This window comes from Ixodes scapularis, unplaced genomic scaffold (genome assembly GCF_016920785.2).
Source record: "Ixodes scapularis isolate PalLabHiFi unplaced genomic scaffold, ASM1692078v2 PGA_scaffold0__279_contigs__length_252992795, whole genome shotgun sequence".
In the NCBI taxonomy this organism is placed as follows: Eukaryota; Metazoa; Arthropoda; class Arachnida; order Ixodida; family Ixodidae; genus Ixodes; species Ixodes scapularis.
The window spans coordinates 231,144,870-231,158,572 of NW_024609835.1; the positions used below are offsets into that span (position 1 = coordinate 231,144,870).

Consider the following 13,703-nt stretch of genomic DNA (forward strand, 5'->3'; position numbering starts at 1 on the left):
CGCCGACGCCACTCAAGCCGGAAACGGGCGCCTAAGAGCTGCGCTCTAAAAGAGAAAACCATGAAACTGGAATTTTTGCGTACATTACCCGATGTTTTCGCTGAGAAATGAAGGATTTACGGAGTTTTGGTAAGACCACGCCCACTTTTTCCTTATAAGGGCAGACAAAAGGGCGTTCATAAGTAGTTGTTACGTTGCTAACACCCATATAATATATATGATTTAAAGCTAAGGAAGCAGGCCATCAAAACAAATTAAATTTTTTTTTTTTTTATCATACAAAGATTTGCCGAATTTTAGAAATTGTGCTCAGTGAGGCTTTGGGGTATATACATTTTACAACCCAAAATATCTGGAGGGGCATCAAGATTCGCTGATCATGAAAGATAATTTTAGCACATTTTTTTAACAAAACAAAACTGTTTATTTAGAAACAAGAAGATAGTATAAACAACAAGAATATATTTATATAAACAAGAAGGCTTAAACGTTAATTTGATTTCTCTGAACGTTGCCTGAAGCAAGATGCGCGATTTTGTTTAATGTATGTACTCAAGCGGTTCAGGAAGTAAATAAAAATATCATATTTCGGTGCTCGTGACCATGCTTCTGTATAAAAATATCAAGGACCAGAGATAACGAATGCTTAACTAACGATGGCTGGCTCAAAGCAAGAGACATGGGCTGTCTCCACCGACGGTTCCGAGGAACGTTGCCATTCGTGACAGCCTTCGTAGATGCATTGAGGTATATTTTTAATTTTCGCAATTATTCTAGATGCTTACAAGCTATTTTTTGGTAACCACGAGTATAGCCAACCCACACAGTTGGGAGAGTGACGCTAATACAGAGTTATGAATCTTAGCGGAAAGCCAATCCAGAATTTTATATGCAATTGGAGTTATTTTTTTAGGGACGTCGTTGCCATCGTTGAATGGCTGGCAAGGCAGCGTGACGTGGACAGTGGTGCTAACTCTTATACCGAGTACCAGCTCGAACGGCGTAATCCAAGTTTTCTCTTGAATCGCCATGTTGTACGGAAATGTAACGCACGCATGACTTCGTCCCACGTTTTGCGCTGCACGTGTACGTACAGTGACTGGCGATATGAGCTGGAGTGTGGAAACGGCGACCAGGGAGCACAAACTATACGCTGCCGCACGGCTACAGTCGCTGGGTCGGGGGTTTGGAGGTATCGAGCGCGGCGGGTGAGTGGGCACATTTAAACATATCCACTGCCGTTCTGATCCTCCACTCATTGTCTTCTAGACCTCGTCGGTTGTAGTATCTGGTTTTCGTTTGAGAAGTTTAAGTCATAGCGCAGTCACAGTACATGGCAATCATGGCTGTGATTGTTTTAGTAAGCCTTTTAGTAAGTCCGATTGTCCTGCCATGAATGGTCGAATTATATTTTTAGTGAGTTGAGCCAAGAAAGCGGTTCCACTTCGGTGATCTGGACTTCTGGAGCGCCGTGCTGGGTACAATACACTCGACAAAGAACTTCGCGACCTCAACAGCAGTCACGTACGGTACAGCCTTGCTTTTGCGTATCGCGTTAGATACTGTGTTTCCACGGTAATCCACAAGTTTCTCTGGGTCGATGGAGGGAACGGGTCAAGCAAATCTATACCGGCCTTGTGAAAGCGGCCACCGGTGGTGCGATGGACTTAAGGAGTCACGCAGGCTGTGTGGAAGAGGTCTTCCGGCTGTGGCACTTCCAGCAGATCTGCGTGTAGGGACGAACGGACTTCAGAAATTTCAACCAGATGTATCTCTGGCGAAATTGTGCAAGTGTTCAAATGTAGCTTAGGTGCTCGGCCGTGGTATCCTCGTGGCAAACCTCAACTATTTCCTTCCGTAGGTCCTCCAACACATCCAGCAGCCATGTTCACTTGTCGAAAGCTGAATGTAGGCAAGAGGCACACGGGATATTCGATGAGAACTTCTCGTTGGCCTTGACAATGGGCTCTTCCCTCGGGGAGGTCGGAGTCGTACCATTGCCGGCCTCAATATTCGTTATTTTATTAGTACCATGAGTAAAATATCGTCGTACTTTGTGTCTGTCGGGCGGACTCCACCGGAGCCCGCGACAGATAGTCGGCGTCTCTGTGCTTGATGCCTGATTCGTAGGCCATCAAGTTGCCGATCTTCCGCAACTTTTGACACCACCGCGCCAGTCGTCCCGCGAACTCCTTCAGGTTAGCAAGCTTACAGAGCGAGTGGTGGCTGGTGACCACTCAGAACGGGCGTCGATACAGAGAGGGCTGGGACTTGGTGACTGCCCAGACAACCGTGGCAGATTACTGTTTTTGTAGTCGAATAATTGTTTTCTGTTTATGAGAATGCCTGACTTGACACAGCTTTGGTTCGGGACGGTAGCCCTTCCGTCGCTGACGCAATATGCTAAAAGCTTCCTTACATTTCTATGCAGAAGTTCGAATCAATTATCAATTATTTTAAGTTCTACATATGTGTAGTATTCTTCATTCGCGGCACTGTGGCGCAGAAATAATTAATGGGCTGTGTACGGTCTTGTGCGGTGTTGAAGGCACTCAAAGTAATTCTTTACTGTCGCATACATACCTCTCGCGTGCTTATTGTGTTAGGACATTTAAGTGCTGCTCATCATTTCAAAACTGTACTTTGTCAATAATTTCTAAGGCGCATGCGGTGTACGTTTTTGGCAATGAAATTAATGTACTATAATCATCAAAACCTGGTATTTTAAAGCATCCAATTACATCCACCAGAGAAAATACATTGACGCTTAGAAGGTGTGATAGCCAATAAGACACTAAGCTGGTGTTTATGCATCCTGGGTTTAAATGTCACCTTACTGGCTCCGAGGAAGTGTGCAGGCTTACGAATTCCCAGATCGCGGTTCTGAATTCAGACTGAGGTGGGCGCGATTTGTCTGTGGTTTATCGCGGAGGCGGTGCCGTATAACCTATGTTTCAATTGCGTCGAAATATAGCTATATGGTTCAAAATTATTCTCACTCTCACTCTAGAACCTTCTAGATTCCTTTTTTTTTTTTTGGTTTCGAAAGTAAAACCTTAAATTTTATTTATCGAGCATTTAAATTCTGCCTCTCGTTGGTTTCAAGTGACTCAAAATCTCGGACCAAAACATCTGCCCCACTCTGCTTTCGCAACACTTTGTCATCCTATAGTTGTTCGAATTAGCTACAGCGTGATATACGCGCTGTTTAAAGAATCCCTATACCCGAACCACACGCGCAGTTTCATGGTTCATATGAAACCCTTGATTTGAGAAGTTTAAGGAGTGTTGTGGTGACGTTGTGTAGGCAAAGGTGATGACTGGTATGGCAAGCTACAAAGAATAAATGAACAAATCACGCGACTAAACGGGACAACCTCAAAGAGGACGAGCCAAAACAATATAGGTAAAAAGGACAAAAAGCATACAGCAAAAAATCAGAACTGTAAATAGGTAGGTTTTATGAGACGCAATAACCCAAACAGTGATGGCGCAGGCGAGCTGGTGTTGGTTCACCGTTTTGTTTAAATACGTGAGGCTGGATAAACGTACGGAATAAAAATGTGTATATTGCCGCGCGCAGGGCTGAGAAAGCAACGCTCGATCACGAACCTCTAGAAAGTTCTCGTTTATAGACCCTTTTCGAAATACTGCCCTCTGTTGGCAGGTGTGGGATCTTTGCACAATGGCGGAACAAAAACCGCAACGTCATGGCACGCTTGATGCGTTGGGTTGCAATAAAAGAAAAACTACATCCAAAGAAAAAAAGTGATGAACGCAGTGACGTTGTACTTTCTACAAAGTTTGAGTGGCTCTTTGGCTCCTAGCGTTGGCGGCGCTCGGACGTTCGCTATCTCATGGAATGACTGGCAGGTTCCACGATGTCAGTTGTTCCGCCATTGTGCAGGGGTTTCGACCTTCGAGTAATCGGCACGCAATTTCGAAAGGGGTCTATTCTTGTTCCAGACGTAACTTCTATCGTTTATCCCTGCTTTTGTTGTTCCAGAAAGTGCGTGTTCATTCTCGCCCCGAGCGCGCTACGCTCGAACCTTCTCCGCCGAATCTTCGTGATAGTGACTCACCTTAGATAAGAGGCCGCCTGCGACCTTGTCGAGTCAGTTTCGCCCCAGCGTTCGACTCCGCTGCTACGCCGACTTCGACGCCCGCGGCGCTCTCTTATTATCGTTTGTACCCTTTTATTTTTGGCACAACTTCGCCACAATAAACGTTTATTTCTTTCTGTTTGTTTATTGTTTTTTTTTCTGGTCACCACCCGTGACAATATGAAGAGTATACAAAATAAACGAGTCACCTTAGTCTCAAACGTTTGGTTTTGTTGTTATTTTTCTGCTTACTTTGCTTTTAATTGCTTCACGAATCTTTATTGAGTCTGCGGTGCTTTACCGAAACCGTAACGAAATATGTTATGAGTTACCTGAAGTAGGTCATCTTATTGAAAAGCCAGTGTTGTATTTGCACCAAATTGAATTGTTAAGAGTAAATATGTTGTTTGTCAGTTTGAAACGAGCCTAATAGTATTTAATATGTTAACGTAACACATAATTGAATTATTTTATAATTATGGTTGAGCAATCGCAAGCATAATGTTAATTGTGTGCAATTTAATTTACCTAATATTTGTAACGGTATGTGGTACCGGCTGCAATCCATCAAAAAAGAAAATGTTTACAAATTACTTAGTCTTCAGATTATCACTAATCAAATTCCCTTTCCTTTCACTTCGAACCAGAGGTCGGGTGTTTTCTTTGAGTGCAATTTAGGTTTGGTTTCATAGAAAACAAAAACTGGCAATAAATAATGGACATCGAAGCAGAGAGTGCAGTTATCATGATGATCACTAAGCTCAGGTTAATGCCCGTCAGCGTAGGCCTGCTTTTAGTAAACTCACTTAAGGTATCGCCTTACACCTCCTTCAAAAGTAGGACTGAGAATGTCAGTTCGAATTTCAGGAAAGCTTGATTTCTTAGATGCCGTCTGTCACAAACCATATTAATAATAATAATAATAATAAAAATGTTTTATTTTTCTTTAGTGCCCACAAACAGCTGTAACGCCTTTTGTGTGGTGCACTATCATTTCGTGTTTACAGCAACACTCTTTAAAATACAAATATGCACAAAATTACACAGATACGAGAATACAAATACAAGTTTACAGAGTCTATACAAGATTACATTAATTCTTGGTTGGATAAAATATACTTTTTCAAGGCCGAGTTGAAAATAACAAAATCAATGAAAATATCAACATCACAATCGCATATAACATTATAGGCAGACTGCATACGACACAATGGCGATGATTCACAAATTCTAGTAGGATAAAATGTTAAAAAATGGCGACTAGCTCTGAATGGCACATGAAAGTCTAAATTCATGAGTAAATTTTCAGTATTAACAGTACCATGCACTACCTTATGAAGAAAAGGAATGTCTATAACAGCCCTCCTCGTCGATAGCCTTTCAAGGCTAAATAAAGACAGCAACAAATCGTAACTAAAAAACAGATTCCGACCAATGTATCGGTCATAAATAATTCGCATAAATTTCTTCTGGACACGCTCAATGATTTCAGCTTCTGTTAAAGATAATGAACTCCAACTAATCGAACCAAATTCAAGTCCTGAGCGTACAAGGCTACAAAATAAACGCACTACAGATAATGGTGAAGTAAAAGAACTCGATAAACGTGTGATCATTCCCAACTTTCTTATCGCTGATCCAACGATTTTAGAAACGTGCTCAGTGAATGATAGAGTACTGTCAATATAGACGCCAAGGTCTCTTACCAGAGATACACGATCTATCACATTCCCCTCGAGCAAATAAGGGTAAAAGAAAAAGTCCCGCTTTCTCAATGAAGAGATCACTTTAGTTTTTTCAGGATTTACCGACAAACCATTTTTTCCACACCACTCTGAAATTGCACCAATATCAGTTTGCAATAAAGTACAATCAGTATGGTCTTTAATATTTAAAAAGAGTTTTATGTCGTCAGCAAAAAGAAGGACGTTTGAGTGATTGACGCATGATACCATATCGGTTACAAACAAAATAAGCAACAGTGGTCGCAGGTTCGAACCTTGGGATACACCAGAAGTTGATGTAAAACAGTTCGAAAAAGAGTTGCCAACACGAACAGTATTACTGCGTAAACTCAAGTAGCTCCTGAACCAATCACAAAGCTTTGGGCATATGCCATAAAAAGAAAGTTTGCAGAGGAGTAAAGTATGACCTACATGGTCAAAAGCCTTCGACATGTCAAAATATACGGCATCAATTTGTCCTCTGCTTGTGGCTATCGGCACAAACAAACCTAGAAAAGAGCACAAATTTGTTTCAACGGACTTTCCGTCTAAAAATCATGCTGAAAAGGACTAATTTTTTGACTGAGGTAATTTGAGATCCGGTTATGCATAACCATTTCGAAAACCTTCGCAAAACCGCACATTAACGAAACGGGACGATAGTCACTAAGTAATGACGGATCACCAGCTTTGAATATGGGCACAACTATAGAAGACTTCCACAAACTAGGAAAAGTACCCTTCATGAGAGATAGGTTAAATATATGTTCCGAAGTTAGAGCAAATATATCGGAACAAGCCTTAATAATAAAATGGGGTATACCGTCAATTCCCGTCGAGAACTTAGGTTTTAATTTTTTTATCCCCTCAAGAACTTCTGAGACATCGACAGTAAAAGCAGGAAAGAAGTCTGTGTTGTTAATGTTGTCTGATGCACCGGCAGTTCTCAAACTAGAATAGCAGTGACTAAAGTAATCAGAAAAACGATTAGCTATGTCAATTGGAGAGGACATAGAGCCATTTGATTCACGTAAGAATACGTTTTGTGCATTGTCGCGCGTGTGGTTTTTAGCATAGCGCCAGAACGTCCTAGGTTTTTTTTTTTTTTTTTTCCTCTGGTTAAACTCTTTTCAACATTCGACGAGTGCAATAGCTTATCCTTTTTATAGCCTTTTTTCAACAGAGCACGGTAAACACTGAATTTATCGTACCAGATGGTTAGTCCTGTTTTCTTATACATTCGATTACAGTGACACTTATGACGAAATAGGCGTTTTAGCTCTTTACAGAACCAGCTGGGATACTTTGATTTATGTGCTTGCTGTTTCCGAATAAAAGCGCTCATTGCAGGTAGACACTACCGTGGTCAATTTTGTAGTGGCTGAATCAGTATTTTGATTTGATAAAACATCAGACCAATTATGCTGAACAAAACTATCGTAGAAACCGCCATAGTTTCCATTTCGATAACAAAACGACGACAACTGATGATTTGCACGGGGCCTACATGACAAACAAAACTGAACTACAAAGGGAGGATGATATGCATCGACAGGCACCAAAGTTATAACAGCCGAAACAAGATACTCTATGGGTGCATTTGATAAGCATAAATCAAGCACGTTATCAACAGTATTTTTGCAAAAGTTAAACTGCGTAAGCCCACAGAAATTTGAAAAAGATAGTAACCATTCCGCTTCTTTAGAAGTAACACTATTCATATGCAACACCGTTCCAGTCGTCCAATCAAGACCGGGAAGGTAAAAATCTCCATATCTTTGTACCTTGTGTTTAGAAACGTCAACAGTATTACAGAGGGTCTCAAAATGGTCAATAAACGCAACGTCATCAAAAAGTGGAGGGAAATAATAGTTTCCTATTAAGTAATGGATACCGTCGCTTGCAGGAATTTCCACCCAAACACACTCGGCATAGGTTTCAAAATCAGCTCTTCGAACCGGCTGGACAGCACAGTCAACAGCCAAGAAAACCCCGCCTCCAAAGTTTGACCCGTGTTTGCATAGTCCCGATCTCTCCTGTGAACAACATATTTTGGAGAAGAATATTCAACACTGGATATTCTGTCACAGAGCCACGTTTCTGTTAGACAAACTTTGCCTATATCACTTGAAAGAATACTCGTCATCAGTTCCGCTGCTTTTGTTCTTAAGATACGAGCACTCTGATAAAAAAAACCTTAGGGCGTAGATGAATCGTCGTCTAAGCTTCCTGCCTCAGGTACAGATAAACGAGTTCTGTCAAGATTGCCGTAGAACTGATGAAAAATAATTCCCTCAGGCCACACCTCAGGGACGTTTAAACTGTCAAACAAAGAGTAGTTACATTCGAGACGAAAAGACGCATAATAGTTAACTTCAGGTTGTAGCTGCGTGACTGTTAGAGTCCTGCCGCCAAGATGGGGCTGGACAAGATCCCTTACGTCATCTGCTGTCGTTCGGGGATGAAGTCTCGAGAGAAACAATGCCTTAGGTTGACGAGGAGCAGACGTCACCTTGAGTGACTTGGCCGTTCCAAGCTTCGGTGGATTTCGCTTCTTTCTCGCTACCATGGTGAAACCGTCGTCCTCCGGCACACCACGTGTTTCATGCCAAGAAGGACGTGCAACCATAGTCACAGGAGCACGGTGGCTGGCACTTTCCTTGCTAGAAGCAGGTTTCAGGCCGTAGATTACACGTGCTGCTGGTGGGTCGGGTTCAACAGATGGAACCTTCGAGGGTGCCAGTGCCGCTGTGTATGAGCCGAGAGGAGCCGACGCAGAAGGAAGTCGATCGATTATCCTCTTCTTCAGCAACGTCAACTCGGAACGCAATGGTCGATTTTCAACCCTTAGGCACTTTACCTCTGCGGTTAGCGCGTCCAACTTGAAAGTCATAGTACTGAAGAACCGAAGGACATCAGGGGGAAAACACTTGCCGTTAAGTTGGTCGGCTGGCTGCGGTGACGGAGCTGAACCCCGCTGAGTGGTTTGGTGGGTATCCATGTCAGATTCTGTCGAATTTCGTCGTTGCGGGGTACAGTCTTTGCAGTTAAAGGCACTAGCACCACTTTCCATAAAGATGTTGTATTCTTCCGGGCCGATGTTCAGGCATTTGCAGTGGAAGCGCCGGTTGCAACCAGCCGAGCAGATTAGATATTGCTGTTTCCCATAGAAGCGAGCATCACACGTATCACATACGCCCCTCTGGGGACCGCCGTCAGACACATCTTTCACTGGCGGCAATATTCTGCGGAATAATGAGGCTTAAGGATTACTGAGTGGTAAGGCTAATGTAGTAATAATTTTGGAATATACTATTTATAAAAATCGATCCCATGTAATTGCGTTATATTTGAAAGGGTTTAAGAAATAAAGCGTAGCTAGTTGGTATAAAAAAAAGCGTATTTCCAACTTCACAGCACATTGTCTACATTAACGTTAAATAGCTGAAATAAAACACCATGGTTACCAAAACACTGCAGATTTATGACCCATAAAAAAATCACTTCCCTATTGTGAATAATATCGGCCTGTTTTTATACACCTCCAAACCAAATATTTCATGTCTATTTTTAACTTTATAATATATATATTTTGCAATCACTTCCTATTTATTAAGGCACCCGAATTATATAATCGCTAATGAACAAATAATTTTGTTATTAAGAAACTCGCTCGAATACGGGTTCGATATATACGCACGGTTACCAAAAGCTGCCTTGAGGCACGGAAGTTGAGAGTGAAATCATTTACACAATTGCAAGCTTTTCGCTGTGCGGTTTTGAACACAGCTGCCTTTGTTTGTAACTTTGCATAATAGTGTAATTTTAACGCGTGCAGCTGAGTGCTTTGTTCTTTCGAGAACACTTTGTTCGTGCTCTGTTTTGTCATGGTTACTGATTGGCAAGTTTTTAGTTACAAGGCAGTGTTATACAACTTATAGGAATTTCTGAGACTGAGAGCATCACCTTTGCTTCCATTTCATTTTCGGGATGAATCAAATCAAAGAATTGTAACTTTAGGGCGGTTTCGTTCCTTTTTAATAACAGCAATGAAGAGTCTTCTTAGCTTGTGACAGCTTGACATGCGGAGGGCGTGGCAAACGCCGGCAACACGTTGTCGTTGCGGAGTCGATAACGTTTTAGCATTAGCCCAATAAGAAAGCAGAAAAACGTATCATGATGCAAGTAGCGTGAGCACAATAAGCAACTCCAGGATTTTTCTGCGCGTAAAGTTTCTTTATGTTCTCGATCCTCAAAATAAAACACTTTTGGGCTGTACGTCCTTGGGGTAGGCTGGCGAAAGAAAGACACGAACATAAAGAAAAAGCCAAGTACATAAAAAGAAAATAAACGCTATTCGAATGCCTTCTACCTTCAAGATCCCTTTCAATCGAGTCAAGCTTTCTGTTAATAGGCTTCTTCAATTACTCTATCTTACATAAAAGTACAGCAGGTTATTACTTTTACGTCTAAGGCCATATCGGCTTCGCTTTTTATTATAACGTCATCCGCACGCGGTCGTCAGAGTTGTCTATGGTCTAACGTAATGTTTTCGGGTAGGGGTAACTATTTAATGAAATAAAGGCTGGACGACTGCGGTTGGTTGATCATTCGGTAATTACAGAATTTCATTTTATTGGCTTTGTATACTGATGTGACGCTTCAAGGGAATGAACGTTCGAATTTGTAGCTAGAAAAAGCGCGATTGAACTGGGTATTAAATATTGCTGCGTTTAGTGCCCGCAAAACTCGTCTAAACCGGCTTACGTTGCGTCTGGATTCATGGGAACTTTAACCATACACAAAAACAAAGTTGCCAAAATAACGCTCTTTATATTATTGCATAAGCTATTGGTCTGATAATAGTATATGACAAAAAGATTTACAATTTCAAACATCTTTCAATGATATGTTGCAAGCGGTGTTTTTGCAAGTTCTCTACAGAAAATGTCGCATATTATGATAAGCGTGTTTAACTTGATGCATGATATTAAGACAACCATAATGTACACTGGCTGTAAATAAAAATGTAACTGATGCATCTTCACAGCTGAGGAGGGGGAATCGATAGGTGTGCACAAAAAGACGTCACAGTTGAAATATTATCGGGAACAGCATTTTCCTAGAGCTTTCTTCGCACGCAACAAAAATGCAGATATTAGATTTTTTTACTCAGCTCTGGTGCTTTCTGAGTTCAATTCGTACGCGTAAACTTGTTATCTGGCTGATAGGTCTAGCTTAATGTGGGCGAGAAAGTAGTTTTGCCGAATTAGTTTTAATATTTTAAAAGCTGTACAACAAAACTAATACGCAATATTGGGACAGCATAGTGATCTTGTGACAATACATATAAAGTTCATATAGGTTACAATCCTTCTTGCCAAATATATTGCTTGTCAATCGAGCATATTTTTAATAGCTTCCATTCAGATTCACAATCGTTCGTAGTATGACGCCTAAAGAAGTCGTTACATTCATTTAAATAAGCACGAAAAATTAGAATTAATTATTCGCTTAACTTTCTTAGTGTCACGAATCAGTTTTGATGATATGACCTATGTAGAAGTTTATAAAGGAATGGTAAATTAGCATTCAATGAGCATTGTTTGTAATGGCAAACTAACACCAGCTTGCGCTCAAAGCATCGCTGTGCTGTTTGAGCGAGGTAAAAGCTATTATTCTATATTTTGCATGTTCATGTTATAATCGTTATTTTTTGCGCCCTCAATTTTTGTTTGAAGATAATTCTCCCAATCTTACTCGAATTCGTTGCATATTATATACTAAGGTGATGCTTCAGATGTATTTTATCAGTTTTAGTTTTGTTTCTCTAGCGTTTGTGGGTTGTATTCTAATACAGGTGTTGCGTTTGACGTCAGTGTAATGTGAACCACACAGAATGCTAGTGTGGTTGTTTGTGGAGAGAAAGAAAATAAATAAATTAATAATTATAATACTATAATAATATTAATAATAATAAATAATTAATATTATTATTACTACTAATGTTATACTGCGTGGATCTAAAAAATGCGACTCATGAAAATGAAAATGTACCTGGTTTATTACGCAGTTCGAAAACTTGCGAAAAATTCTGACATTTTGAAATAATTGTAGCATTTCCCGGGCATATTGGCGAGATTCATTAGTCTTTTCATTTACTCAGGTTTTGTGATATACCAAAACGCCCAAGGGAAAACGTTTTAGCTAAACATTTTTAGTTGCTTTCAGTCAATGAATTTGTTTTACGAATCAGAAGTCGAATACAAGGGTTTTATTAAACAGAGTATTAAATGAAGAGCCTGAGGTTGACTTTCATAGCGTCAACAAGGCATGTATCAACACTTGAAGATAAGATATTCTGAAACTTGCGGAGCACCTTCAAATGTTTCTCACATTTCTAAACAAATTATGAAAGTAACATATGCCTGCAGCGGTAATAACTACAAAATTAGAAAAGGAACCAATTGAGTTTTAGAAAAAAAGGAAAACATGCGAAACTACAGGTTAAGATGCAATCATCAAAGTTAGAAACGACTCTCTTTTTGTTTTTGTACCAGAAAATAAATGGCGGAAACATCTATGGAAGAGAAATGTTCACTTTGTTAGAAAGATGTTAAAGAAACGGCATTATTTTTAATCCTACTTCATTTTTCTCTGGAACAAAAAAATAATTTATGGCTTTCTTGACATCACTTTTGGTAGCATGCATCACTTTCCTTAAATGTAGAGTGAACTTAAACACAAAATGGACTTTGTTCCCACAAACAAATCTGTAGATAGCGTGACGAATTGTCGCGTTCTGCAATTGATGGAAAACTAAACGGACTGAGTACAATTTCCCCATTTAAATTAAAGTTTCGAAATGACACTAAATTTATGGCTTGGCGCGAAGAGTTTTCTAGCTTGCTCCTGTGCAGCGCTTACGTAGCGTCCGGGCTATACATCGTAACACCTCCCCACAATCTCCACTTATCATTGTAATAAATTTCTTCTGGTACTCTCACGTGCTTTGCATGCTTGATCTAAGTAGGGTGTTATTTTAAAAGTTGCCTGGATATTAAGAAAATACTAATCACCGTTGTCGAAGTGCTCGCAGGTGCAATTATTTCCGCTAAAGTTCGTAATGGCTAGTTAGGAGGAATAAAAAGAGGCTCGCCCGAAGGAGGGTGTAACAGGGCATCAGTCCCGGTTGACGGGCTTCGATTTATTTTCGGAGGATTTAATCCCACCGAGCCGTTGTACTGTCGGCTTCGTCGGGCGGCACCGCCCAGTTTGGAACATTTTTGATAAAGTGAAGTAATTGGCGCTTTCTTTTGCAGCCTCGCTTCTAAACATTTCCTTACGCACGCCAGAAGATGAAGAACATACTTTAGGTGGCGAGGATTTACTGAAGCGCGATAAGGCGTTCTTTTATTTAACGCTCTGACAAACATTTCAAAGTACGCAGTTTGACAGTAGGCAATTTCGTTTAGAGCCCTTACGTTCTTGAGAGAATGCAACGTTCCCATGCTCAGCTTGCGTTGATCACATCTTACCATAGTTAAGTTTTAGTTCTAATACTTTAATAACAATAATGTATATAATATAAGTGGATTAGCAATAGGCAATTTCAGTAAAATTTGAGCCATTTATAAACATGTGTTAAATAACGCCATAGAATATGCAAAATTTGGAGCATGTAATATATAACGCGATTAAAGATACGCCATTGATGAGAATTTGACTTATTTTTGATATTCAATCATATGTGGTAATATTAAATATTAAGCCCAACTTTCTCAAAATATATCCTACAGAACACATATTCCTGTTGATCAGGGGACATTCAGTAGAAACAAAAAATGTAAAATTAAGACGTTGTAGCGGTTTTCTG

General features: G+C 40.3%; 1 protein-coding gene across 1 annotated transcript in view; it reads right to left on the reverse strand.

Annotated features, from left to right (window-relative positions):
• Positions 1-13,703, reverse strand: part of LOC8025279 — a 105,909-nt gene that overhangs the window by 91,191 nt on the left and 1,015 nt on the right. The window lies entirely within an intron of this gene.